The sequence below is a fragment of the Arachis stenosperma genome, chromosome 7 (genome assembly GCF_014773155.1).
Source record: "Arachis stenosperma cultivar V10309 chromosome 7, arast.V10309.gnm1.PFL2, whole genome shotgun sequence".
NCBI lineage: Eukaryota > Viridiplantae > Streptophyta > Magnoliopsida > Fabales > Fabaceae > Arachis > Arachis stenosperma.
Window position 1 is genome coordinate 71404912 of NC_080383.1, and position 27385 is coordinate 71432296.

At 38.2% G+C, this 27385-nt stretch overlaps 2 non-coding genes across 2 annotated transcripts; both read right to left on the reverse strand.

The window, feature by feature from the left end:
• Nucleotides 1-7051: 7051 nt before the first annotated feature.
• LOC130943127 (small nucleolar RNA R71) lies at nt 7052-7159 on the reverse strand. The gene has a single exon (XR_009071660.1). It is a non-coding gene; the product is annotated as a small nucleolar RNA R71 (small nucleolar RNA).
• Nucleotides 7160-18450: 11291 nt separating this feature from the next.
• On the reverse strand, nt 18451-18554 carry LOC130942414 (small nucleolar RNA R71). Its single transcript, XR_009070984.1, has one exon. It is a non-coding gene; the product is annotated as a small nucleolar RNA R71 (small nucleolar RNA).
• Between the last annotated feature and the right edge of the window lie 8831 nt (nt 18555-27385).

A 27385-nucleotide genomic window follows, 5' to 3' on the forward strand; every position in this document is an offset into this window, starting at 1 on the left:
GTGCTACAATAAAGAATAATTGGGTTAAGCATAGGCTCAAAATTGGCTAATAATGGAGAGTAAAAGGTAGGTTATTTGGGTAAGTGAGCTAATGAAACAATAGCCTCAATCATATAAGTGCATGTATACATAAAATAATGGACATATAGAATTAAACAAATCGAAGATTATAATCATAGAAAGAGAATAATGCACACAAGAATGAAAATAAGTGGTTATATGATGTAACCACACAATTAGGCTCAAATCTCACATGCTTGTATTCTTAGCTCAAGAACATGATCCACAAAATGTATAATTCAAGCAAGTTCTAAATTTTTTTTTTCAATCAATTGGGGTGCCCTATAGATAAAATTCTTGAAAAATTTCATTATTTTGACTAAGCTTAATATATACATATGCAATGCAACCAAAAATCCTAAGAGACATAAAAGTGAAATGCAAAAGTGTTGGGATTAGAAACTTGTTACCCAAAAACGCCGAGTGGTCGGACGACCTCCCCACACTTAAAAATTTGCACCGTCCTCAGTGTACTCAAAGATAAGCAAGGGGGTATGGCGACCTTCCTAGTTGCCACCTCCAGCTGGTGGGTCAACCAGTTGTTGCATGTCCTTTTCCTGCTTCCATTGTTGTTTATGATGACTTATCCTAAAAATAGAAAACAGGAGATAATAAGACAAGTAAATGCACAAGCAAGGAAGCATGGATTGTTGGAATAAGGTAATTCACTAGAATTGAGTGAGTGAGTTAATGTGATATTGATGAAAAATAGGCGTGTGGGTCCTAACTTGCATGCGGTTTAGAACTCACACCCTAGTATTTAAAAGCCATGTCACAATTATACAAAAGAAGTAAAGAAGCATAAAAGCATTCAAGCAAACAATCAAGCAATTGTGAAATTAGATAGTGAATGGACATTGATCGATGTGCAAGTAATTTAGTGAACAAAACGGTATATGAAACTTATACAACAATCAATGACACATATTGAAGTTTTTGCAACACCTAAGTGACATAGAGGTGAAACACATGGATGCTATGGAACTTAGGAAAAAGAAGATAGAAGTGGAAATCAATCACATAGCAAGCATGGTCCACAAAGTTAAGAAAGCTCAAAAATATGTTATTAGGTAAGCTTTCGATCCAATTTCACAATTCTGCAATCTCAATGCATGAAATAAGTGATGTGAATAAGGGTAAACCATAAATAAGCATCACCTAAAAAGATGCAATGATAATATACAATTGCCTAATAATAGATGACGAATGCATGGTGGCCAAAACATGCAATTCAAAAAGGTAAGATGCATGAAGACAATGTAACATGTACTTGGTGTTCAAAAATGTTAAGCATGGAAACTCAAAACCAAGTGACAAAATATAACCTCAACAAAGAAATCCAACAATGAAAATTAAAAAACAATGATGTTAAGATAACATCCTATTAATAATGAGCAGCAATAAACAGTAGACAAGATTAGTAATCCAACACTTATAAAGAAAAATAGAAAACAAAAATTAAACTAACTAACTAACTACAAGAAGTGGTGTTACATGATATTTGGTAGTGTTGGATGATGTTTGAAGGGTGGAAAGAAAAGAAGAGAAGAGAGAAGAAGGGAAGAAATAGAGAGAAGAGAAGAAAAGAAGGTGGGTGAAACAGGGGCAATCCACACGTGCGCGTCATGTGCGCGTAGGCGTGGATTGATGAAATGGTAGCGACGCGTATGCGCAAGGTACGCGAACGCGTGCATGGCAAAGCAGAGAGTCAACGCGTACGCGTGAGATACGCGTGGGTGTGGGTGGCCTTGTGCCTTGGGCACAAAGTTGGCACACTTCAGGCACAACTCTCGGGTGAATGTATGGGAAGTGGAAAAATTCACTCCACGCGTATGCGTACGTGCCGCGTGCGCGTGGATGGTTGAAAATGCTTAAGGCGCGCGTACGCGTGCAGTGTGTGTACGCATGGATGATGCTCTATTTTTTAAAATTTTTCTAAGTTCTTGCACCAACTCAAGCATTCCCAACCTCCAAATAACTACCAAAACATCATAAAACCTTATTTAACATACTAGGCTCCCAAATAAACATATCTAACCAAACAAAACATAAAATTAAACTAATTATTAGCAATATTTACAAAAAGAAAAAAGGAAAGATGTTACCATGGTGGGGTGTCTCCCGCCGAGCACTTTTGTTTATTGTCCTTAAGTTGGACTTATGGGGAGCTCCTCATTAAGGTGGCTTGTGCTTGAATCCATCCTTGAACATCCACCAATGCTTGGACTTCCATTGTGCTTCATCATTCAAAGTTACTAACTCCAAGCTTTGATGGAGTTCTTCACAAACCATAGGCTCCCAAAGTTGATTCTCCTTGTGCGATCCAGGATCCCACACTTTGTTCTCACACCCGTCCTTGAGTTGATCATGGTGATTTCCTCTGGGTGGCAAGAGGGATGAATTCTCACGGAAGTACCAAACTAACCTCCTAGACCCATCAAATTAAGCACTAGTCCAACCCTTGCTCCTTGAAGCTTCAACCATAATGAGCCTAGACTTACAACGCCAACCATTAAACATCCTCCTATTACGCTTAATTCCACAAAGTGCCCTAAGTTGGCCATCCGTCTCAAGCAAAACAAATTCAAGTGGGATAATAAAGCTAAGAGTTAGAAGTTTTACCCACTCAAATGAAGGATTAGATGACAACCTAGGTGGAGGAGTTCCCAATGATCTTGACAAAGCGCGCTCTACTCCCGTCCATCCTCTTCTAGAGGCTTCCACCACTTGGCAAGGTTCTTCAAGCTTTACCTCTTGCCAAGCTTCCTCAAGTTCAAGTTCTTCTTCATCAATGTCCTCTAGCTCTTCCCCGTCACTCAAATCATAGATAGGAGGTTTAGTAAAATCTACCTCATCATCAATTCCAAGTATAGTGGGGAAGGACTCTTCAAACTCAAAAGGATCATATGTTGATATGGAATCATCATAAATAGGAGGACCTATTTCTTGGGTCACTTTTTCCAATTCTTCAATCACATTGTGCCTTGGAGGTTGTGCACTCTCCTCCTCAACATCAACTTCAAATTCTATGGAAGAAGGCACTTCAACTTGTGATTCCTCTATGTACTCAACATATCCCAAGGTGCCAACTACTACTTCCTTTGGTTCAATCATCTCTACCTTCTCCTCTTGTTGCACTTCTTGCTTTAACTCCTCTTCTTCACCTTGGAGCTTCAAGTTCACTCCCTCACTAAGCTCCTTGGTTGCATCTCCACATTCAACAATGGGAGTGCCTTGATCGCATAAGCTTAGGCGGGATGAGACTATGTTGCTGATGAGCGGATAATTTATACGCTTTTTGGCATTGTTTTTAGTATGTTTTTAGTAGTTTTAGTCAAGTTCTTAGTATATTTTTATTAGTTTTTAGCTAAAATTTACTTTTCTGGACTTTACTATGAGTTTGTGTGTTTTTCTATGATTTCAGGTATTTTCTGGCTGAAATTGAGGGATCTGAGCAAAAATCTGATTCAGAGACTGAAAAGGACTGCAGATGCTGTTGGATTCTGACCTCCCTGCACTCGAAGTGGATTTTCTGGAGCTACAGAAGCCCAATTGGCGCGCTCTCAATGGCATTGGAAAGTAGACATCCTGGGCTTTCCAGCAATATATGATAGTCCATACTTTGCCCAAGATTTGATGGCCCAAACCGGCGTTCAAAGTCACCTACAGAAATTCCAGCGTTAAACGCCGGAACTGGCACCTAATTGGGAGTTAAACGCCCAAACTGGCATAAAAGCTGGCGTTTAACTCCAAGGAGAGTCTCTACACGAAAATGCTTCATTGCTCAGCCCAAGCACACACCAAGTGGGCCCGGAAGTGGATTTTTATGTCATTTACTCATCTCTGTACACCCTAGGCTACTAGTTTTCTATAAGTAGGACCTTTTACTATTGTATTTTTAATCTTCGGACACCTAGTTCTTAGATCATTGGGAGGCTGTCCTCACGGCCATGCCTAGACCTTGTTCTTATGTATTTTCAACGGTGGAGTTTCTACACACCATAGATTAAGGTGTGGAGCTCTGCTGTACCTCGAGTATTAATGCAATTACTATTGTTCTTCTATTCAATTCCGCTTGTTCTTTGTCCAAGATATCACTTGTTCTTCAACATGATGAATGTGATGATCCGTGACACTCATCATCATTCTCACCCATGAACAAGGTGACTGACAATCACTTTTGTTCTACAAGCAACCAAGGCTCTAGTGAATATCTCTTGGATTCTTTAATCGGAATCTTCGTGGTATAGGCAGGACCTGATGGCGGCATTCAAGAGAATCCGGAAGGTCTAAACCTTGTCTGTGGTATTCTGAGTAGGATTCAATGACTGAATGAATGTGACGTGCTTCAAACTCCTAGTAGGTGGGGCGTTAGTGACAGACGCAAAAGTATCGATGGATATTATTCCGGCCTGACCGAGAACCGACAGCTGAATTCCGCTATGCTGTGACAGAGCATATGCAATCGCTTTCACTGAGAGGATGGGAGGTAGCCATTGACAACGGTGAAACCCTACACGAGTTTGCCATGGAAAGGAGTAAGAAGGATTGGATGAAGACAGTAGGAAAGCTGAGAGACGGAAGGGAAGGCATCTTCATGCGCTTATCTGAAGTTCCTACCAATGAACTACATAAGTATCTCTATCTTTATCTTTTATGTTATTTTCGTTCATCACCATATCCATTTGAGTCTGCCTGACTGAGCTTTACAAGGTGACCATAGCTTGCTTCATACCAACAATCTCCGTGGGATCGACCCTTACTCACGTAAGGTATTACTTGGACGACCCAATGCACTTGCTGGTTAGTTGTGTGAAGTTGTAGTGATCACAATTTCGCGCACCAAGTTTTTGGCGCCGTTGCCGGGGATTGTTTTGTGTATGGACAACTGACGGTTCATCTTGTTGCTTAGATTAGGTATTATTTTTCTTCAGAGTTCTTAAGAATGAATTCTAGTGTTTCAAGGTGATGTTCTTATCATCACCAAGGCTGATTGATTCTCATCAATTTAGCTCTTGAATGCAGTGTCCTGCTGAAGCTTGGCCGGCCATGTCTAATTCCTTTAGACTAAAGCTTTAGACTAACATTGCATGATTCCTGGAATTCTCATTAAGAATTTTGATACCTTTATTTTCCTTTTCACTTAATTTTCGAAAAAGCACAAAAAAAAAATTACAAAATCATAAAAACCAAAAATATTTCTTGTCTAAGTCTAGTGTCTCATTTTAAGTTTGGTGTCAATTGCATGTTTCTGTTCTTCTTGCATTTTTCGAATTTATGCATGTGTCCTCATTGATCTTCAAGTTGTTCTTGATGATTTCCTTGTTTTGATCTTTGAATTCTATTGACTTGAGTGTTTTGTTATATGCATTCTCATTTTGCTAGTGTCAATGGTATACAAACTGCTAAGTTTGGTGTCTTGCATGCATTATTATTTGATTTTAGTTGCATTTTGATTATTTCTTATTATTAAAAATCCAAAAATATTTTTAATTTGTGTCTTTTCAAGTCAATAATACAGAGAATTGAAGATTCAGAACATACTGCAGAGGAATCACACAGAAAAAGCTGGGCATTCAAAAATGCCCAGTGAAGAAGACAGACTGGCGTTTAAACGCCAGCCAGGGTGCCTGGCTGGGCGTTTAACGCCCAAAAGGGTAGTAGTTTGGGCGTTAAACGCCAGAATGTGCACCATTCTGGGCGTTTAACGCCAGGATGGCACAAGGGGGAAGATTTTGTTTTTCAAATCAATTTTTTTTCAAGTTTTCAAAGTTTTTCAAAATCAAATCTTTTTCAAATCATATCTTTTCAATCAAATGTTTTCAAAATCAATTTCTTTCCTTTTTCAAAGATACTTACTAACAATTAATGATTTGATTGAACATCTCAAGTTTGTTGCCTTTTCTGTTGAGAGAGGTTTAATGTTTGAATCATATCTTTTCTTGTTAGGCAAGTCATTAATTTTTAAAATCATATCTTTTAAAATTGTTTTCAAATCATATCTTTTAAAATTGTTTTCAAATCATATCTTTTAAAATTGTTTTCAAATCATATCTTTTCAATCACATCTTTTTAAAACCAATCATATCTTCTTAACCACATCTTTTTCAAAATAGTTTTCAATCAAATCTTTTTAATTTCTAATTTCAAAATCTTTTTCAAAAATCACTTTACTTCTTTCCCACTTTTGTTTTCGAAAATCAATTAGTGTTTTTTCAAAATGTTTTCAAAATCTTTTACTTAATTTTCGAAAATTTCTTCCTTTCTTCTCACATCCTTCTATTCATGGACTAACACTATCCCTTAATGCAAAATTCGAACTCAATCTTCTTTGATAAGTTCGAATTTTCTACTTCTGCCTTCTATTTTTCTTTTCCTCTGACACCTCAAGGAATCTCTATACTGTGACATAGAGGATTCCATATTTTCTTGTTTTCTTCTCTTTCATATGAGCAGGAACAAAGACAAAGGCATTCTTGTTGAAGCTGACCCTGAACCTGAAAGGACCTTGAAGCAAAAGCTAAGAGAAGCTAAGGCACAACTCTCTGTAGAGGACCTAACAGAAATCTTCAAAGAAGAAGAACCCATGGCAGTCGAAAACAACAACAATGCAAACAATGCAAGGAAGGTGCTGGGTGACTTTACTGCACCTACTCCCGACTTCTATGGGAGAAGCATCTCTATCCCTGCCATTGGAGCAAACAACTTTGAGCTTAAGCCTCAATTAGTTTCTCTAATGCAACAGAATTGCAAGTTCCATGGACTTCCAATGGAAGATCCTCATCAGTTTTTAGCTGAGTTCTTGCAAATCTGTGACACAGTCAAGACTAATGGGGTTGACCCTGAGGTCTACAGACTGATGCTATTCCCTTTTGCTGTAAGAGACAGAGCTAGGACATGGTTGGACTCACAACCTAAAGAAAGCCTGGACTCTTGGGAAAAGCTAGTCAATGCCTTCTTGGCAAAGTTCTTTCCACCTCAAAAATTGAGTAAGCTTAGAGTGGAAGTCCAAACCTTCAGACAGAAGGATGGAGAATCCCTCTATGAAGCTTGGGAAAGATACAAACAATTAATCAGAAAATGTCCTTCAGACATGCTTTCTGAATGGAGCATCATAGGTATTTTCTATGATGGTCTCTCTGAACTATCCAAGATGTCTTTGGATAGCTCTGCTGAAGGATCTCTTCATCTGAAGAAGATGCCTACAGAAGCTCAAGAGCTCATTGAAATGGTTGCAAATAACCAATTCATGTACACTTCTGAAAGGAATCCTGTGAACAATGGGACAAGTCAGAAGAAAGGAGTTCTTGAGATTGATGCTCTGAATGCCATTCTGGCTCAGAACAAGATATTGACCCAACAAGTCAATTTGATTTCGCAAAGTCTGTCTGGAATGCAAAATGCACCAAGCAGTACTAAGGATGCTTCATCTAAAGAAGAAGCTTATGATCCTGAGAACCCTTCAATGGAAGAGGTGAATTACCTAGGAGAACCCTATGGAAACACCTATAATTCTTCATGGAGAAATCACCCAAATTTCTCATGGAAGAATCAAGAGAGACCTCAACAAGGTTTCAACAACAACAATGGTGGAAGAAACAGGTTTAGCAATAGCAAACCTTTTCCATCATCTTCTCAGCAACAGACAGAGAATTCTAAGCAGAACCCCTCTGACTTAGCAACCATGGTCTCTGATCTAATCAAAACCACTCAAAGTTTCATGACTGAAACAAGGTCTTCCATTAGGAATTTGGAAGCACAAGTGGGACAGCTGAGCAAGAAAGTTACTGAACTCCCTCCTAGTACTCTCCCAAGTAATACAGAAGAAAATCCAAAAGGAGAGTGCAAAGCCATAACCATGGCCGAATCTGGAGAGGAAAGAGAGGAAGAGGACGCCACTGAGGAAGACCTCAATGGGCGTGCACCAACCTCCTCTGAGTTCCCCAATGAGGAACCATGGGAATCTGAGGCTCAAAATGTGACCATAGAGATTCCACTAGACTTACTTCTGCCCTTCATGAGCTCTGATGAGTATTCTTCCTCTGGAGAGGATGAGTATGTCACTGAAGAGAAAGTTGCTAAATACCTTGGGACAATCATGAAGCTAAATGACAAGTTATTTGGAAATGAGACTTGGGAGGATGAACCCCCTTTGCTCACCAAAGAACTGGATGACTTGTCTAGGCAAAAATTACCTCAAAAGAGACAAGATCCTGGGAAGTTTTCAATACCTTGTACCATAGGCACCATGACCTTCAAGAAGGCTCTGTGTGACTTAGGGTCAAGTGTGAACCTCATGCCTCTCTCTGTAATGGAGAAGCTAGGGATCTTTGAGGTACAAGCTGCAAGAATCTCACTAGAGATGGCAGACAACTCAAGAAAACAAGCTTATGGACTTGTAGAGGATGTTTTGGTTAAGATTGAGGACCATTACATCCCTACTGATTTCATAGTCCTAGAGACTGGGAAATGCATGGAAGAATCTATCATCCTTGGCAGACCCTTCCTAGCCACAGCAAAGGCTGTGATTGATGTTGATGGAGGTGAACTGATAATTCAAGTGAATGAAGAATCTTTTGTGTTTAAGGCTCAAGGACATCCCTCTGTCACCATGGAGAAGAAGCATGAAGAGCTTCTCTCAAATCAGAGACAAACAGAGCCCCCACAGTCAAACTCTAAGTTTGGTGTTGGGAGGCCACAACCAAACTAAAAGTTTGGTGTTGAACCCCCACATTCAAACTCTAAGTTTGGTGTTGGGAGGTTCCAACATTGCTCTGAGTATCTGTGAGGCTCCATGAGAGCCCTCTGTCAAGCTACTGACATTAAAGAAGCGCTTGTTGGGAGGCAACCCAATGATTATATTTTATATATTTCCTTTTGATTATTTTATGTTTTTTGTAGGTTGATGATCATAAGAAGTCACAAAATCAATTGAAAAAGCAAAAACAGAATAAAAAACAGAAAGAAAAACAGCACACCCTGGAGGAAGAACTCACTGGCGTTTAAACGCCAGTGAGGCTAGCAGTTGGGCGTTTAACGCCCAGTCTGGCACCATTCTGGGCGTTTAACGCCAGAAAGGGGCACCAGACTGGCGTTAAACGCCAGAAAAGGGCAAGAACCTGGCGTTAAACGCCAGGAATGGGCACCAGCCCGGCGTTTAACGCCAGAAATGGCTCAAAACGTGATTTTGAGCAACATTTGGTGCAGGGATGACTTTTCCTTGACACCTCAGGATCTGTGGACCCCACAGGATCCCCACCAACCCCACCACCCATCTTTCTCTTCACCACCCACATCCATCCTTCATAAAACCCCACCTACCTCACCATTCAAATTCAAACCACTTTCCCTCCCAAACCCACCCATACATGGCCGAACACAAAGCCATTCCCTTCTTCCTCATTTCTTCTTCTTCTACTCTCCTCTTTCTTCTTTTGCTCGAGGACGAGCAAACCTTTTAAGTTTGGTGTGGAAAAAGCGTTGCTTTTCGTTTTTCCATAACCATTTATGGCATCCAAAGCCGGTTCAACTGAGAAGGCATGACCTCAAGCCCATCACTAAGAAAAGGATGGAGCAAACAAGAGACCCCTCTCATCAAGAGATCCCTGAGATACCTCAAGGGATGCACTTTCCTCCACTAGACTATTGGGAGCAAATTAACACCTCCCTAGGAGAGTTGAGTTCCAACATGGGACAACTAAAGGTGGAGCATCAAGAACACTCCATCATCATTAGAGAAGATCAAAGAATCATGAGAGAGGAGCAACAAAGACAAGGAAGAGACATTGAGGAGCTCAAGAACTCCATAAGACCTTCAAGAGGAAGAACAAGCCGCCATCACTAAGGTGGACCCGTTCTTTAATCTCCTTGTTCTTTATTTTTCTGTTTTTCGAAAATTATGCTTTATGTTTATCCATGTTTGTGTCTTATGATCATTAGTGTCTTAGTGTCTATGCCTTAAAGTTATGAATGTCCTATGAAATCCATCACCTTTCTTAAATGAAAACTGTTTTTATCACAAAAGAACAAGAAGTACAGGGTTTCAAATTCATCTTTAAAACTAGCTTAATTAGATTGATGTGGTGACAATACTTTTTGTTTTCTGAATGTATGCTTGAACAGTGCATATGTCTTTTGAATTTGTTGTTCATGAATGTTAAAATTGTTGGCTCTTGAAAGAATGATGAAAAAGGAAACATGTTACTGAGGATCTGAAAAATCATAAAAATGATTCTTGAAGCAAGAAAAAGCAGTGAATACAAAAAAAAAAGAGAAGAGAAAGAGAAAAACGAAAAAGAAAAAAAAAGGGGAGAAAGAAAAAGAAAAGAAAAAGAAAGAAATAAAGTTGTGATCCAAGGCAATAAGAGTGTGCTTAAGAACCCTGGACACCTCTAATTGGGGACTTTAGCAAAGCTGAGTCACAATCTGAAAAGGTTCACCCAATTATGTGTCTGTGGCATGTATGTATCCGGTGGTAATACTGGAAGACAGAGTGCTTTGGGCCACGGCCAAGACTCATAAAGTAGCTGTGTTCAAGAATCATCATACTTAACTAAGAGAATCAATAACACTATCTGGATTCTGAGTTCCTAAAGAAGCCAATCATTCTGAACCTCAGAGGATAAAGTGAGATGCCAAAACTGTTTGGAGGCAAAAAGCTACTAGTCCCGCTCATCTAATTTGGAGCTAAGTTTCATTGATAATTTGGAGTCTATAGTATATTCTCTTCTTTTTATCTTATTTGATTTTCAGTTGCTTGAGGACAAGCAACAATTTAAGTTTGGTGTTGTGATGAGCGGATAATTTATACGCTTTTTGGCATTGTTTTTAGTATGTTTTTAGTAGTTTTAGTCAAGTTCTTAGTATATTTTTATTAGTTTTTAGCTAAAATTCACTTTTCTGGACTTTACTATGAGTTTGTGTGTTTTTCTGTGATTTCAGGTATTTTCTGGCTGAAATTGAGGGATCTGAGCAAAAATCTGATTCAGAGACTGAAAAGGACTGCAGATGCTGTTGGATTCTGACCTCCCTGCACTCGAAGTGGATTTTCTGGAGCTACAGAAGCCCAATTAGCGCGCTCTCAACGGCATTGGAAAGTAGACATCCTGGGCTTTCCAGCAATATATGATAGTCCATACTTTGTCCAAGATTTGATGGTCCAAACCGGCGTTCAAAGTCACCTACAGAAATTCCAGCGTTAAACGCCGGAACTGGCACCTAATTGGGAGTTAAACGCCCAAACTGGCATAAAAACTGGCGTTTAACTCCAAGGAGAGTCTCTACACGAAAATGCTTCATTGCTCAGCCCAAGCACACACCAAGTGGGCCCGGAAGTGGATTTTTATGTCATTTACTCATCTCTGTACACCCTAGGCTACTAGTTTTCTATAAGTAGGACCTTTTACTATTGTATTTTTAATCTTCGGACATCTAGTTCTTAGATCATTGGGAGGCTGGCCTCACGGCCTTGCCTAGACCTTGTTCTTATGTATTTTCAACGGTGGAGTTTCTACACACCATAGATTAAGGTGTGGAGCTCTGCTGTACCTCGAGTATTAATGCAATTACTATTGTTCTTCTATTCAATTCCGCTTGTTCTTTGTCCAAGATATCACTTGTTCTTCAACATGATGAATGTGATGATCCGTGACACTCATCATCATTCTCACCCATGAACAAGGTGACTGACAACCACTTTTGTTCTACAAGCAACCAAGGCTCTAGTGAATATCTCTTGGATTCTTTAATCGGAATCTTCGTGGTATAGGCAGGACCTGATGGCGGCATTCAAGAGAATCCGGAAGGTCTAAACCTTGTCTATGGTATTCTGAGTAGGATTCAATGACTGAATGACTGTGACGTGCTTCAAACTCCTAGCAGGCGGGGCGTTAGTGACAAACGCAAAAGTATCGATGGATATTATTCCGGCCTGACCGAGAACCGACAGCTGAATTCCGCTATGCTGTGACAGAGCATATGCAATCGCTTTCACTGAGAGGATGGGAGGTAGCCATTGACAACGGTGAAACCCTACACGAGTTTGCCATGGAAAGGAGTAAGAAGGATTGGATGAAGACAGTAGGAAAGCTGAGAGACGGAAGGGAAGGCATCTTCATGCGCTTATCTGAAGTTCCTACCAATGAACTACATAAGTATCTCTATCTTTATCTTTTATGTTATTTTCGTTCATCACCATATCCATTTGAGTCTGCCTGACTGAGCTTTACAAGGTGACCATAGCTTGCTTCATACCAACAATCTCCGTGGGATCGACCCTTACTCACGTAAGGTATTACTTGGACGACCCAGTGCACTTGCTGGTTAGTTGTGTGAAGTTGTAGTGATCACAATTTCGCGCACCAGTTGCCAATGGCTTCTACCATGATAGCCATTTTTTCTCTTAACTCCGCAAATTTCCTTTCATCCTCCTCGTGTCGTCTTAATATATGAGATTCAAGATATCTCAATTCTAGCATGGGGGCTTCATCGGGAGGTGATGGTGGAAGAGAGGATTAATTGTTTGAGGGAAGGTTATTGTAATTGGAAGGTGGTTCATATTGGTGAAATTCTTGAGGTGGTGTGTATGGACTTTGTGGTTAATGGGAGTATTGGTATTGGAATGGTGGTGGTTCTAGATATGGTTCATATGGTGGTTGGTAGGGTAGATATGGGTTAGGATCATATGGAGGTGGTTGGGGGTATAAGGCGTGTGAGTATGGTGGAGGGCTATATTGAGGAGGGGGTTCATATGCATATGATGATTGTGATTCACAACCATAATAAGCGTCATCACATACATTAGACTGGTATGCATCAAGATTTGAATTATACCCATAAGAAGCTGTACGAGGTTGTTGCCAAGAAGGTTGTCCATAAGCTTGGGGCTCCTCCCACCTTTGATCTCCAAATCCTTGATGCATGTCGTTATTGTAATTTCTATCTCCTACAACATAGTTAGAACCACACTCATACCCAAAGTCATGAGAATTCATAGTGAAAGAGAAAATAAAAACAAAAGCTAACAAGAAACAAAGAGAACAAAATCCTACAACTAGCAAAAACTAACAAACAAACCAAAAATCAAGATATTCACAATATATACAATAGCTAATAACATAGCACCATTGCAACTCCTCAGAAACGGCGCCATTTTGACGAGTGAATTCTTTGATGGTCTAGAATTTCACAAATGAAATCTTCATTGCAAGTATAGTTCTAAACCAACAAACAATCTTCCCAATAAAAAATTTGGTTGTCACAAAGAATAAACCGCAAATAAGAATTAACCGGAGTATTTGGACTCCGGGTCGTCGCACGAGGATTGCAATGAAGTGTATGATTATTGGCTATGAAGGAATATTTTGGGGTTTTTGGAATAAGAGACATGAAAAGTAAATGATAAGGAAATTCAAATAACAAAAAGGCATTGGCAAGGGTTAGTGGTCAAGGATCTCTATCCTTATCACTAACCACAACATGAGAATTGGCAAGGATCAACCCCATTAAGTCATCCTCTAAATGATAAAGGAAAGTCAAATGAGCTATGTTAATCCAAGTCCATAAGTCCTAGTTCTCCACCGATTCAATTAGTGAGATCTAAGGTCAGTGGCACCCAATCATCAATCACTTGGACATTAGCAACTCAAGAGTTTCTAAGTTACTTATGAGCGGATAATTTATACGCTTTTTGGCATTGTTTTTAGGTAGTTTTTAGTATGATCTAGTTACTTTTAGGGATGTTTTCATTAGTTTTTATGCTAAATTCACATTTCTGGACTTTACTATGAGTTTGTGTATTTTTTTGTGATTTCAGGTATTTTCTGGCTGAAATTGAGGGACCTGAGCAAAACTCTGATAGGAGGCTAACAAAGGACTGCTGATGCTGTTGGAATCTGACCTCCCTGCACTCGAAATAAATTTTCTGGAGCTACAGAACTCCAAATGGCGCGCTCTCAATGGCGTTGGAAAGTAGCCATCCAGAGCTTTCCAGAAATATATAATAGTTCATACTTTACTCGTGATTAGACAACATAAACTGGCGTTCAACGCCAGTTTCATGTTGCTGTCTGGAGTCAAACGCCAAAAACACGTCACGAACCGGAGTTGAACGCCCAAAACACGTTACAACCTGGCGTTCAACTCCAAAAGAAGCCTCAGCTCGTGGATAGATCAAGCTCATCCCAAACATACACCAAGTGGGCCCTGGAAGTGGATTTATGCATCAATTACTTACTCCTGTAAACCCTAGTAGCTAGTCTAGTATAAATAGGATAGTTTACTATTGTATTAGACATCTTGGGATGTTAGTTCTCAGATCATGGGGGCTGGCCATTCGGCCATGCCTGGACCTTTCACTTATGTATTTTCAACGGTGGAATTTCTACACACCATAGATTAAGGGTGGGAGCTCTGCTGTACCTCAAGTTTCAATGCAATTACTATTATTTTCTATCCAATTCGATTTATTCCTGTTCTAAGATATTCGTTGCACTTCAACTTGATGAATGTGATGATCCGTGACACTCATCATCATTCTCACCTATGAATGCGCGTGATTGACAACCACTTCCGTTCTACCTTAGAACGGGCACATATCTCTTGGATTTCTTAATCAGAATCTTCGTGGTATAAGCTAGAATTAATGGCGGCATTCATGGGAATCCGGAAAGTCTAACCTTGTCTGTGGTATTCTGAGTAGGATTCCGGGATTGAATGACTGTGACAAGCTTCAAACTTCTGAAGGCTGGGTGTTAGCGACAGACGAAAAAGAATCACTGAATTCTATTCCAACCTGATTGAGAACCGACAGATGATTAGCCGTGCTGTGACAGAGCATTTGGACCATTTTCACTGAGAGGATGGGATGTAACCATTGACAACGGTGATGCCCTACATACAGCTTGCCATGGAAAGGAGTAAGAAGGATTGAATGGATGCAGTAGGAAAGCAGAGATTCAGAAGGAACATAGCACTTCCATACACCTATCTGAAATTCCCGCCATTGAATTATATGAGTAACTATTTACTAATTTTCTGTTTATTTTATTAATCATTATTTAAACCAATAATCCCTTAAATTAGTTAAATCTGCCTGACTGGGATTTACAAGATGACCATAGCTTGCTTCATACCAACAATCTCCGTGGGATCGACCCTTACTCACGTAAGGTATTACTTGGACGACCCAGTGCACTTGCTGGTTAGCTGTGCAGAGTTGTGCCTAAGTGTAATTCACGTGTGAGAGCTACCAAACAATTGGAGCCATTGTTGATGATCACAATTCCGTGCACCAAGTTTTTGGTGCCGTTGCCGGGGATTGTTCGAGTATGGACAACTGACGGTTCATCTTGTTGCTCAGATTAGGTAATTTTCTTTTTGTTTTAATTTCAAAAAAATTTTTTTCAAAAATTTCTCATCTGTTTTCGAAAATTATTCTAAATTTTTAAGAATGAATTCTAGAGTTTCACAAGTAACATGTTGATGCTTGGTTGGCTGTAAAGCCATATCCAAACCCCCTTGGATTGAGGCCTCCACTTGTCAACAGGTCGGGTATGTATATGGAGTTGGATGAAATATCAGCTGTTGCATGCCTGATTTATATCTTCTAAAGCTGGCTGGCTATTAAGCCATGCCCAACCCTTGGATTGGGGCTTTAGACAAATATTGAAAGATTTCGGGAATTCTTATTAAAAATTTTGAATTTCTTATTTTCTTTTTTCTTAAATGTTTTTTGAACAAAAAAATCAAAAGAAAATACAAAAAAATCATAAAATCATAAAAACCAAAAATATTTTGTGTTTCTTGTTTGAGTCTTGAGTCAATTTTTAAGTTTGGTGTCAATTGCATGTTTTTAAAATTTATGCATTATTTTTTCGAAAATTCCATGCATTCAGGGACGGATCTACTATTATAGCTGTGGGGGCAAGCGCCCCCACTACAATTTGAAATTTTATTGAGTAGTATATAATAATAATATTTATTTGTCCCCACTAAAATATTTAATTAGACCCCACAATAATTTTTATTCAACTTTAGACACTTAATAGTCAATTTGAGAACTTCATATTAGATGTCCATTATAATGATTAATTTTTAAATTTAAACAAGATTGGTGTTCTTTTTTAAAAATCGACTCTGAAAAAATATTATCTATCCATTTGTGTTTTTTCTTTTAAAATTAGCTTTAGTTTTTTTCCATAACAGCTACACTAATTGAATAAACTTTTTCAACTATGAATATCATCAAGAGCTAATTGTATGAAAGTTGAATTTTAAATGATTGTTTACACACACACATATATATATATAAAGACATTTTGATTATATTGTCAAAATTTCAAAATATGAAATATAAAAGTTTAAATTTTAAATTCTATATTATTATTTAAATTACTATTTTAGATTTTAATTTGTAATTAAATATTTTAAAACTTAATTATATTTTACAATAACAAAATATAATTATAACAACAATTATGTTATGTATACATAAAATAATCACTTGTATAGAATAAATCTTAAAATATAAATTTTAAAATATAAAATACACATTAAAAATAAGTTAAATAATATATGTATTTATACACAAATTTATAATAGATAATTTGATAGTTAACTTTTATGTAAACATAATATTTTTATTATAAAAATTATTATCATGTTATATATATTTCGCCCCCACTATCAAAATTTTCTGGATCCGTCACTGCATGCATTCATAGTGTTCTTCATGATCTTCAAGTTGTTCTTGGTAAGTCTTCTTGTTTGATCTTGATGATTTCTTGTTGTGTGTCTTTTATTATTTTTCATATGCATTTTTGCATTCATAGTGTCTATGCATTAAAGATTTCTAAGTTTGGTGTCTTGCATATTTTCTTTGCATAAAATTTTTTTTCAAAAATATGTTCTTGATGTTCATCATGATCTTCGAAAATTTGAGTTGACTTAATCAAAAATTTTTAGAATTAGTTGTTTCTCATAAGTCAAGTCAAATTTTCAATTTGAAAAATCCTATCTTTTCAATTTTTTTTTCAAAAATAAAATCTTTTTCATTTTTATCTTATTAATTTCGAAAATTTTAAAATTATTTTCAAAATCTCTTTCTTAATTTTATTTCAAATTTTTGAAATTACACTAACAATTAATGTGATTGATTCAAAAAATTTGAAGTTTGTTACTTTCTTGTTAAGAAAGGTTCAATCTTTAAATTTTAGAATCATATCTTTTAGTTTCTTGTTAGTCAAGTAATTAATTTTAATTTTAAAAATTAAATCTTTTTTAACCATATCTTTTTAATCATATCTTTTTATCTTATCTTTTATATCATATCTTTTTCAAAATTTTATCTTTTTTCAAAAATTTGATTTTAAAATATCTTTTCTAACTTCTTATCTTCTTATCTTCTTATCTTTTCAAATTTGATTTTCAAATTTTTTTTTCAACTAACTATTTGACTTTTTGTTTGTTTCTTATCTTTTTCAAAACCATCTAACAACTTTTCTCTCTAATTTTCGAAAATATCCCCCTCTTTTTCAAAAATTCTTTATTTAATTAATTAATTGTTTTAAATTTTAATTTTAATTTTATTTCTTATCTTTATTTTTCGAAAATCATTTAACTCTTTTTTTAAAATTTATTTTCGAAAATTTCTCCTTCTCTCATATTATTCTATTTATTTATTCATTCACTAACACTTTTCTTCACCTCTCTTCATCTCAATTCACTACCCCTATCCTTACCCTTCTGTTTGGATTCTCCTTTCTTTATTCCCTTTCTTCTACTACTAACAATAAGGAACCTCTTTACTGTGACATAGAGGATTCCTCTTTCTTTTCTTGTTCTCTTCTTCCCTATATGAGCAGGAACAAGAAAAAAGACATTCTTGTTGAAGCTGACTCTGAACCTGAAAGGACTCTGAAGAGGAAATTAAGAGAAGCTAAATTACAACAATCCAGAGACAACCTTACTGAAATTTTTGAACAGGAAAAAGACATGGCAGCCGAACCTAACAACAATAATGCAAGGAGGATGCTTGGTGATTATACTACACCTACTTCCAAGTTTGATGGAAGAAGCATCTCAATCCCTACCATTGGGACAAACAATTTTGAGCTGAAACCTCAACTAGTTGCTCTAGTGCAACAAAACTGCAAGTTTCATGGACTTCCATCAGAAGATCCCTATCAGTTTTTAACTGAGTTCTTGCAGATCTGTGAGACTGTAAAGACGAATGGAGTAGATCCTGAAGTCTACAGGCTCATGCTTTTCCCTTTTGCTGTAAGAGACAGAGCTAGAACATGGTTGGATTCACAACCTAAAGATAGCCTGGACTCTTGGGATAAGCTGGTCACGGCCTTCTTGGCTAAGTTCTTTCCTCCTCAAAAGCTGAGTAAGCTTAGAGTGGATGTTCAGACCTTCAAACAAAAAGATGGTGAATCCCTCTATGAAGCTTGGGAAAGATACAAACAGATGACCAAAAGATGTCCTTCTGACATGTTTTCAGAATGGACCATGATAGATATATTCTATTATGGTCTATCTGAGTTCTCTAAGATGTCATTGGACTATTCTGCAGGTGGATCTATTCACCTAAAGAAAATGCCTGCAGAAACTCAAAAACTTATTGACATGGTTGCAAATAACCAGTTCATGTACACTTCTGAGAGAAATTCTGTGAATAATGGGACGCCTCAAAGGAAGGGAGTTCTTGAAATTGATGCTCTGAATGCCATATTGGCTCAGAACAAAGTGTTGACTCAGCAAGTCAATATGATTTCTCAAAGTCTGAATGGATGGTAAAATGCATCCAACAGTACTAAAGAGGCATCTTCTGAAGAAGAAGCTGATGATCCTGAGAACCCTGCAATGGCAGAGGTAAATTACATAGGTGGACCTTATGGAAAAACCTATAATTCATCATGGAAAAATCATTCGAATTTCTCATGGAAGGATTAACAAAAGCCTCAACAAGGCTTTAATAATGGTGGAAGAAATAGGCTCAGCAATATCAAGCCTTATCCATCATCTTCTCAGCAACAGACAGAGAATTATGAACAGAATACCTCTAACTTAGCAAATTTAGTCTCTGATCTGTCTAAGGCCACTTTAAGTTTCATGAATGAAACAAGGTCCTCCATCAGAAATCTGGAGGCACAAGCGGGCCAGCTGGGTAAGAAAATCACTGAAACCCCTCCTAGTACTCTCCCAAGCAATACTGAAGAAAATCCAAAAAGAGAGTGCAAGGCCATTGATATAATCAATATGGCCGAACCTAGAGAGGAAGGAGAGGACGTGAATCCCAATGAGGAAGACCTCATGGGACGTCCCTCAAGCAAGAAGGAGTTCCCTATTGAGGATCCAAAGGAATCTGAGGCTCATATAGAGACAATAGAGATTCCATTAAATCTCCTTCTGCCATTCATGAGCTCTGAAGACTATTCTTCCTCTGAAGAGGATGAAGATGTAACTGGAGAGCAAGTTGCTCAATATCTAGGAGCCATCATGAAGCTAAATGCCAAGTTATTTGGTAATGAGAGGAAGCATGAACAACTTCTCTTAATGCAGAGTCAAACAGAGACCCCACAGTCAAACTCTAAGTTTGGTGTTGAACCCCCACATTCAAACTCTAAGTTTGGTGTTGGGAGATCCTAACATTGACCTGATCACCTGTGAGGCTCCATGAGAGCCCACTGTCAAGCTATTGACATTAAAGAAGCACTTATTGGGAGGCAACCCAATTTTTATTTATCTAATTTTATTTTTCTTTTTATTGCTCTTTTATGTTTTATTAGGTTCATGATCATGTGGAGTCACAAAAAATACTAAAATTAAAAACAGAATCAAAAACAGCAGAAGAAAAAGCACACCCTGGAGGAAGGACTTACTGGTGTTTAAATGCCAGTAAGGAGCATCTGGCTGGCGTTCAACGCCAGAAACATGCTGCACATGGGCGTTGAACGCCCAGAACATGCATCACCTCGGCGTTTAAACGCCAGAATTGTATGCAAAGGCGTTTTACATGCCTAATTGGTGCAGGGATGTAAATCCTTAACACCTCAGGATCTGTGGACCCCACAGGATCCCCACCTACCTCAACTCACCTTCTCCCTTCTTCCCCAATCACCTTAATCCCTCTTCCCCATCATCTCTTCACCACTCACATCCATCCATCCTTCCCACCCAAACCCACCCTACATGGCCAAAACACAAACATCTCTCCCTCTCCCCCATATCTTCTTTTCCTTCTTCTATTCTTTCTTCTTTTGCTCGAGAGCGAGCAACATTCTAAGTTTGGTGTGGTAAAAGCATAGCTTTTTTGCTTTTCTTGCTTTTCCATAACTATTGATGACACCTAAGGCCAGAGAAACCTCAAAAAAAAAGAGAGAAAAGAAAGAGAAGAGAAAAGAGAAGACAAAAGCTTCCACCTCTGAGTCATGGGAGATGGAGATATTCATCTCAAGGGTCCATAACTCAGTAGAAGAGCATTTGATTACACATCAAGAGAGCATGAGAAATTCCCTCATCAAGAAATCTCTAAGATACCTCAGGGGATACATGTTCCTCCACATAATTATTGGAAGCAACTAAGGGTAGGAACACCAAAATCACTAGGGATCATGCAACAGAAGCAAGGTAGAGACATAAAGGAGCTCAAAAAGCACCATTGGACCTTCAAAAGGCGCCACCCTCACTAAGGTGGACTCATTCCTTAACTTCCTTGTTCTTATCTCTCTGTTTTTCGATTTTTTATGTTATATGTTTATCTATGTTTTGTGTCTCTACTTCATGATCATTAGTAGTTAGTAACTATGTCTTAAAGCTATGAATAATTCCATTAATCCTTCACCTCTCTTAAATGAAAATTGTTTTTAATTCAAAAGAACAAGAAGTACATAAATTTTGAAAATTGTCCTTGAATTTAGTTTAATTATATTGATGTGGTGACAAAACTTTTTGTTTTCTGAATGAATGCTTGAACAGTGCATAATTTTGATCTTGTTGTTTATGAATGTTAAAATTGTTGGCTCTTGAAAGAATGATGAACAAAGAGAATTTATTGACAATTTGAAAAATCATGAAAATTGATTCTTAAAGCAAGAAAAAGCAGTGAAAAAGCAAAAGCTTACAGAAAAAAAAATTTGCGAAAAAAAATAGAAAGAAAAAGAAAAAGCAAGCAGAAAAAGCCAATAGCCCTTAAAACCAAAAGGCAAGGGTAAAAAGGATCCAAGGCTTTGAGCATCAACGGATAGGAGGGCCCAAGGAAATAAATCCAAGCCTAAGCGGCTAAATCAAGCTGTCCCTAACCATGTGCTTATGTCATGAAGGTCCAAGTGAAAAGCTTGAGACTGAGTGGTTAAAGTCGTGATCCAAGGAAAAAAGTGTGTGCTTAAGAGCTCTGGACACCTCTAACTGGGGACTCTAGCAAAGCTGAGTCACAATCTGAAAAGGTTCACAAAATTATGTGTCTGTGGCATTTATGTATCCGGTGGTAATACTGGAAAAGAAAGTGCTTAGGGCCACGACCAAGACTCATAAAAGTAGCTGTGTTCAAGAATCAACATACTTAACTAGGAGAATCAATAACACTATCTGAAATTCTAAGTTCCTAGAGATGCCAATCATTCTAAACTTCAAAGGAAAAAGTGAGATGCCAAAACTGTTCAGAAGCAAAAAGCTACAAGTCCCGCTCATCTAATTAGAATTAATATTCATTGATATTTTGAAATTTATAGTATATTCTCTTCTTTTTATCCTAATTGATTTTCAGTTGCTTGGAGACAAGCAACAATTTAAGTTTGGTGTTGTGATGAGCGGATAATTTATACGCTTTTTGGCATTGTTTTTAGGTAGTTTTTAGTATGATCTAGTTACTTTTAGGGATGTTTTCATTAGTTTTTATGCTAAATTCACATTTTTGGACTTTACTATGAGTTTGTGTGTTTTTCTGTGATTTCAGGTATTTTCTGGCTGAAATTGAGGGACCTGAGCAAAACTCTGATAGGAGGCTAACAACGGACTGCTGATGCTGTTAGAATCTGACCTCCCTGCACTCGAAATATATTTTCTGGAGCTACAGAACTCCAAATGGCACGCTCTCAATGGCGTTGGAAAGTAGACATCCAGTGCTTTTTAGCAATATATAATAGTTTATACTTTACTCGTGATTAGACGACGTAAACTGGCGTTGATGTTGCTGTCTGGAGTCAAACGCCAGAAACACGTCACGAACCGGAGTTGAACACCCAAAACACGTTACAACTTGGCGTTCAACTCCAAAAGAAGCCTCAGCTCGTGGATAGATCAAGCTCAGCCCAAACATACACCAAGTGGGCCCTGGAAGTGGATTTATTAATCAATTACTTACTCCTGTAAACCCTAGTAGCTAGTCTAGTATAAATATGATAGTTTACTATTGTATTAGACATCTTGGGACGTTAGTTCTCAGATCATGGGGGCTAGCCATTCGGCCATGCCTGAACTTTTTACTTATGTATTTTCAACGGTGGAGTTTCTACACACCATAGATTAAGGGTGTGGAGCTCTGCTGTACCTCAAGTTTCAATGCAATTACTATTATTTTCTATCCAATTCGATTTATTCCTGTTCTAAGATATTCGTTGCACTTCAACTTGATGAATGTGATGATCTGTGACACTCATCATCATTCTCACCTATGAACGTGCGTGATTGACAACCACTTCCGTTCTACCTTAGACCGGGCGCATATCTCTTGAATTCCTTAATCAGAATCTTCGTGGTATAAGCTAGAATTGATGGCGGCATTCATGGGAATCCGAAAAGTCTAACCTTGTCTGTGGTATTCCGAGTAGGATTCCGGGATTGAATGACTGTGACGAGCTTCAAACTCTTGAAGGCTGGGCGTTAGTGACAGACGCAAAAGAATCACTGGATTCTATTCCAACCTGATTGAGAACCAACAGATGATTAGTCGTGCTGTGACAGAGCATTTGGACCATTTTCACTTAGAAGATGGGATGTAGCCATTGACAACGGTGATACCCTACATATAGCTTGCCATGGAAAGGAGTAAGAAGGATTGAATGGATGCAGTAGGAAAGCAGAGATTCAAAAGGAACATAGCACCTCCATACACCTATCTGAAATTCCCCCCATTGAATTATATGAGTAACTATTTACTAATTTTTTGTTTATTTTATTAATCATTATTTAAACCAATAATCCCTTAAATTAGTTAAATCCGCCTGACTGGGATTTACAAGATGACCATAGCTTACTTCATACCAACAATCTCCGTGGGATCGACCCTTACTCACGTAAGGTATTACTTGGACGACCCAGTGCACTTGCTGGTTAGCTGTGCGTAGTTGTGACTAAGTGTAATTCACGTGTGAGAGCTACCAAACTATTAGAGCCATTGTTGATGATCACAATTCCGTGCACTAGTTACCTTCCCAAGCCAAGAGCATAAAATTCTACTCTAAAATCCTTCCAAGCATTTTGTCAAACACTTGGAAGGCATAAAAGGAAAGCATAATAAAAGTGCAAGAAATATAAATCTACCAACTACTAATTGCAAGAAAAGTAAAATCACAACTCAAATCAACAATAAAATAACATCAAACCTTAAATTGCATTAAAGAAAAGGTCCAACTCTAACAAGAGTCATCATTACAAAAGATAGCAAAAAGGGGAATTAACATGAAAACTAATTGGAATCAAGAATAGAAACATGAAATTGTAGAGAAAACAAGATGAGAACATGAAATTGGAACTATATTTAAGATGAAATTAACCTAACCTAACCTAATTCTAGAGAGAAGAGGGAGCTTCTCTCTCTAGAAACTAACCTACATGATGCTAATGCTACAACCAATTGCTCCTCTTTTGCTTGGGCTTCAATTCTGCATGAAATACACTCAAAAACATGTTGGAATTGGGCCTGGGCTATTCAGAAATCGTCCCCAGCATTTTGCCTTTTAGTGAGTCACGTGCGAGTATCGGCGCATACGTGCCATGTGCGCGTGGCGTCGATTGGCTAATTCTTCATCCGTGCGGACGCGGCAGGTACGCATGTGCGTCCCTAGGCGAACTCACTTTTGCGCGCGCGCGCCTTGTATGCGTGCGCGCCCATTGATGCATTCCCAATTCTTGGTTTCTTCATGCATTCTCCATTTTGTATGAACCTGAAATCACTCAACAAATATATCAAGGCATCGGATGGAATTAAAGTGAGTTAAAATCACCCATTTAAGGGCCTAAAAAGCATGTTTTTACACTTAAGCACAATTCAAGGGAGAATTACAAAACCATGCTATTTTATTGAATAAATATGGGAAAAAGTGATAAAATCCCCCCAAATTGAGCACAAAATAAACCACGAAATCGGGGTTTATAACGCACACTAGCTTGTGCCCCTTCTGCTGGGAGCGTTAGCACTCCTTGTGCGTCCGTACCCTCTTCTTTTTTCGCCTTGTGCGTGTGCATGGACCTGTGTGTGTACGCACAGATGGCGTGATAGCTGGCAATTTTGATGTTTCGTTATGTTAAAAAAAGAGTGTTCTGTGCACGCTCACAAGCTTGTTGTTGATACCTGCATGCCTGGAACTCATTGGAGTAGGGATGCTCAAGGCCACCTTACCAACTAGGTAGGCTTGACCTTAAGATAGTGGCTAGAGGATAGTTAGAGTTCATCCAACGTTCGATCATCCCTACGAGTACCCACTCTGAGGTTGCAGTCAAGCGGGCAGTGATGATTCACTGCAATGAGGTAGAGGTACATGAAGTGATCCCACAAGAGCATTACAGAATAACAGACAAGCACTCTGGTGCACGAATCCCCACACTTCGTACAACTGAACCAGGGTCAATTCCATGAGGATTTTGACTTGAAGCAAGCTATGGTTATCTTGCAGATCTTAGTCAGGCAGATAGAAGAGTTGTTGATTTTGTGAGATCTGAACTAGGTTGACATGTTTAATTGCATAAAAGGAATGAAAAATGGAATTATTAGGTTTGATTATAAGTAGTGATAAGATGGTTAAGGCTTGGAGATGCTTTGTCCTTCTGGATTAACTCTGGTATTACTGTCTTCTTCAATTGTGAATGATTTCTTCTATGGCAGGTTGTATGTGATTGACGCTGGTTTGAGCAGCTGCCAATACTCCTCCAGATCTGAACCCCAGGGTTAATACGGATCCAGTTGGATTGAAGGTGAAGCTCCTGCAGTTCATTCTCCTTGGTGATTTTACTCAAAACGCCACAGACAAGGTCGAATATTCAAGATTGGAGGATGCTGCGCCTTTGGTTCTAACCTCTACTACAGAGACCCTAATCTCCCCATACTTCGGCTAAAATGGTGTCTCAAGAAGTCCCCAACGAAGTCGTGGATTAGCCGTCTAAGAGATGTATAATTAAGCTGGTGGTTCATCATTGTCCAATGAAAGACTCACTCTGAATCCATGTAGAATGTGATAACCTTATGCCAGTTCAACACATTCATATTGATGAAGAACGATGATACATCTTAGAATAGAGAATCAAACACAAATTGAGAAAGAACAGTAGTACTTTTATTAATCCATAAAATTCAGCAGGGCTCCTACCCTCAACCTAGGAGGTTTAGAAACTCATATTGATAGAAAATACAATCATAAAAACAAAATACGGCAGATCTCTCTTTAATTAGAGGTGTAAAATTTCTTTAAATACTAGAATAATGACTAAGGATTACATAAGAAAGGGTAAAACAGTCTTTTAGTGCTAAAATCCACTTCTGGGGCCCACTTGGTGAGTGTTTGGGCTGAGTTTTGATGAGATCCACGTGCTAGGAGGCCTATAAGGCATTGATGCTGGCTAGGGGTCTTCTTTGGGTGTTTGGACGCTGGTCTCCTCCTTTAGGCGTTGGACGCCTGGAGTGGGGCAGGAGGCTGGCGTTGGACGCCAGTTTTGGGCCTTCTATTCTGAAGCAAGGTATGAACTATTATACATTGATGGAAAGCTCTAAAAGACAGCTTCTCATAGCTATTAAGAACGCTCCATTTTTACTTCTGTAGCACTAGAAAAGCTCTTTCGAGTGCAAGAAGGTCAGATCCGGACAGCATTTGTAATGCTTTCTCTGTCTCTGAGTCAGATTTTTGCTCCAACTCACTCAATTTCAGCCAGAAAATACCTGAAATTGTAAAAAAACACAAAAAATCAAAGTAGAATCCAAAAATGTGAATTTAACACTAAAACCTATGAAAACTAAATAAAACATGCTAAAAACTATATGAAAATGATGCCAAAAAGCGTATAAAATATCCACTCATTACCCTACACTCAAGCAAGGCTAGCATTCCCTCATCTTATTCACCACTTATGTGCAGCAGCTAGAGCTCATATAGAGGGAGATAACCTGATTGACAAGGAGAGACTAATCACAAGGAAGGGTATGGAGCACGCTAGGGAGCCCGTGTAACAACCCCTTTTTTGAGTACGCGAGATCTTTTCTAAAGACACGGATTTCTCCAAAAGACCAATAAAGGGAACACCTCTGCTGTATCGTCAAGCATCTCAATCCTCATTGTCATTATGTCATCTTTAAGCTAGAACCTCTTTTGAGGCAAGCTCGATAACGCAACCACAAAAAACCTAGTTTTTGAACCGTATCGGTTAGGAGTTTTGATTCTAGTTTTTGTAAATAGTCTCTGTCTGATGAACTGGACTCAATTCATGAGATAAAAGAGATAATAGTATATTATTATCATTATATTAGCATTAGAAGATGGTTGAATGATATTATAAGGTTACTTGGTCTATTTTTTGTTAAAAACAGGAAATCAGTTTAACCAGGTTCACAGTTTACTGGTGCAGTTTAGCACCAGCACTTTCTGATGACTTTAGCAATGCTAATGCCTCATTATACATGATCTATTCTCATATTAAATATGTTACTAGTGTCATTTATGCTAGTAGCTCAGAAAAGAATTTTTAGAGATATTTTTACAAATGTTCCGATACACCTAATTTTAGAAGTTATACACCTGAGATATTTTAATATTATTTTAACCCACCTCTAAGCCAACCAATCACAACTCACCATACACCCCCAAGACCTCCAAGGCTGCCTCATTTGCTCATTGTGGTCGAAAATCATCAAGAGAAAATGGAGAGAAAGTTCTTGGTTCATAAATCTTCAAAGCTTGATTTCTTTTGAACTAAAACTCAAGTCTAAACTCTGATTATACCAAAAATGATCCTCTCTTCTTCCTCTACATAACCATATAACTTATCAAAGCTGGAAATAAGGTTAGATGGTTGTCCCTTTCCCCCTTTGATATCGGTTTTCAAGAAAGCATGCTTAAAA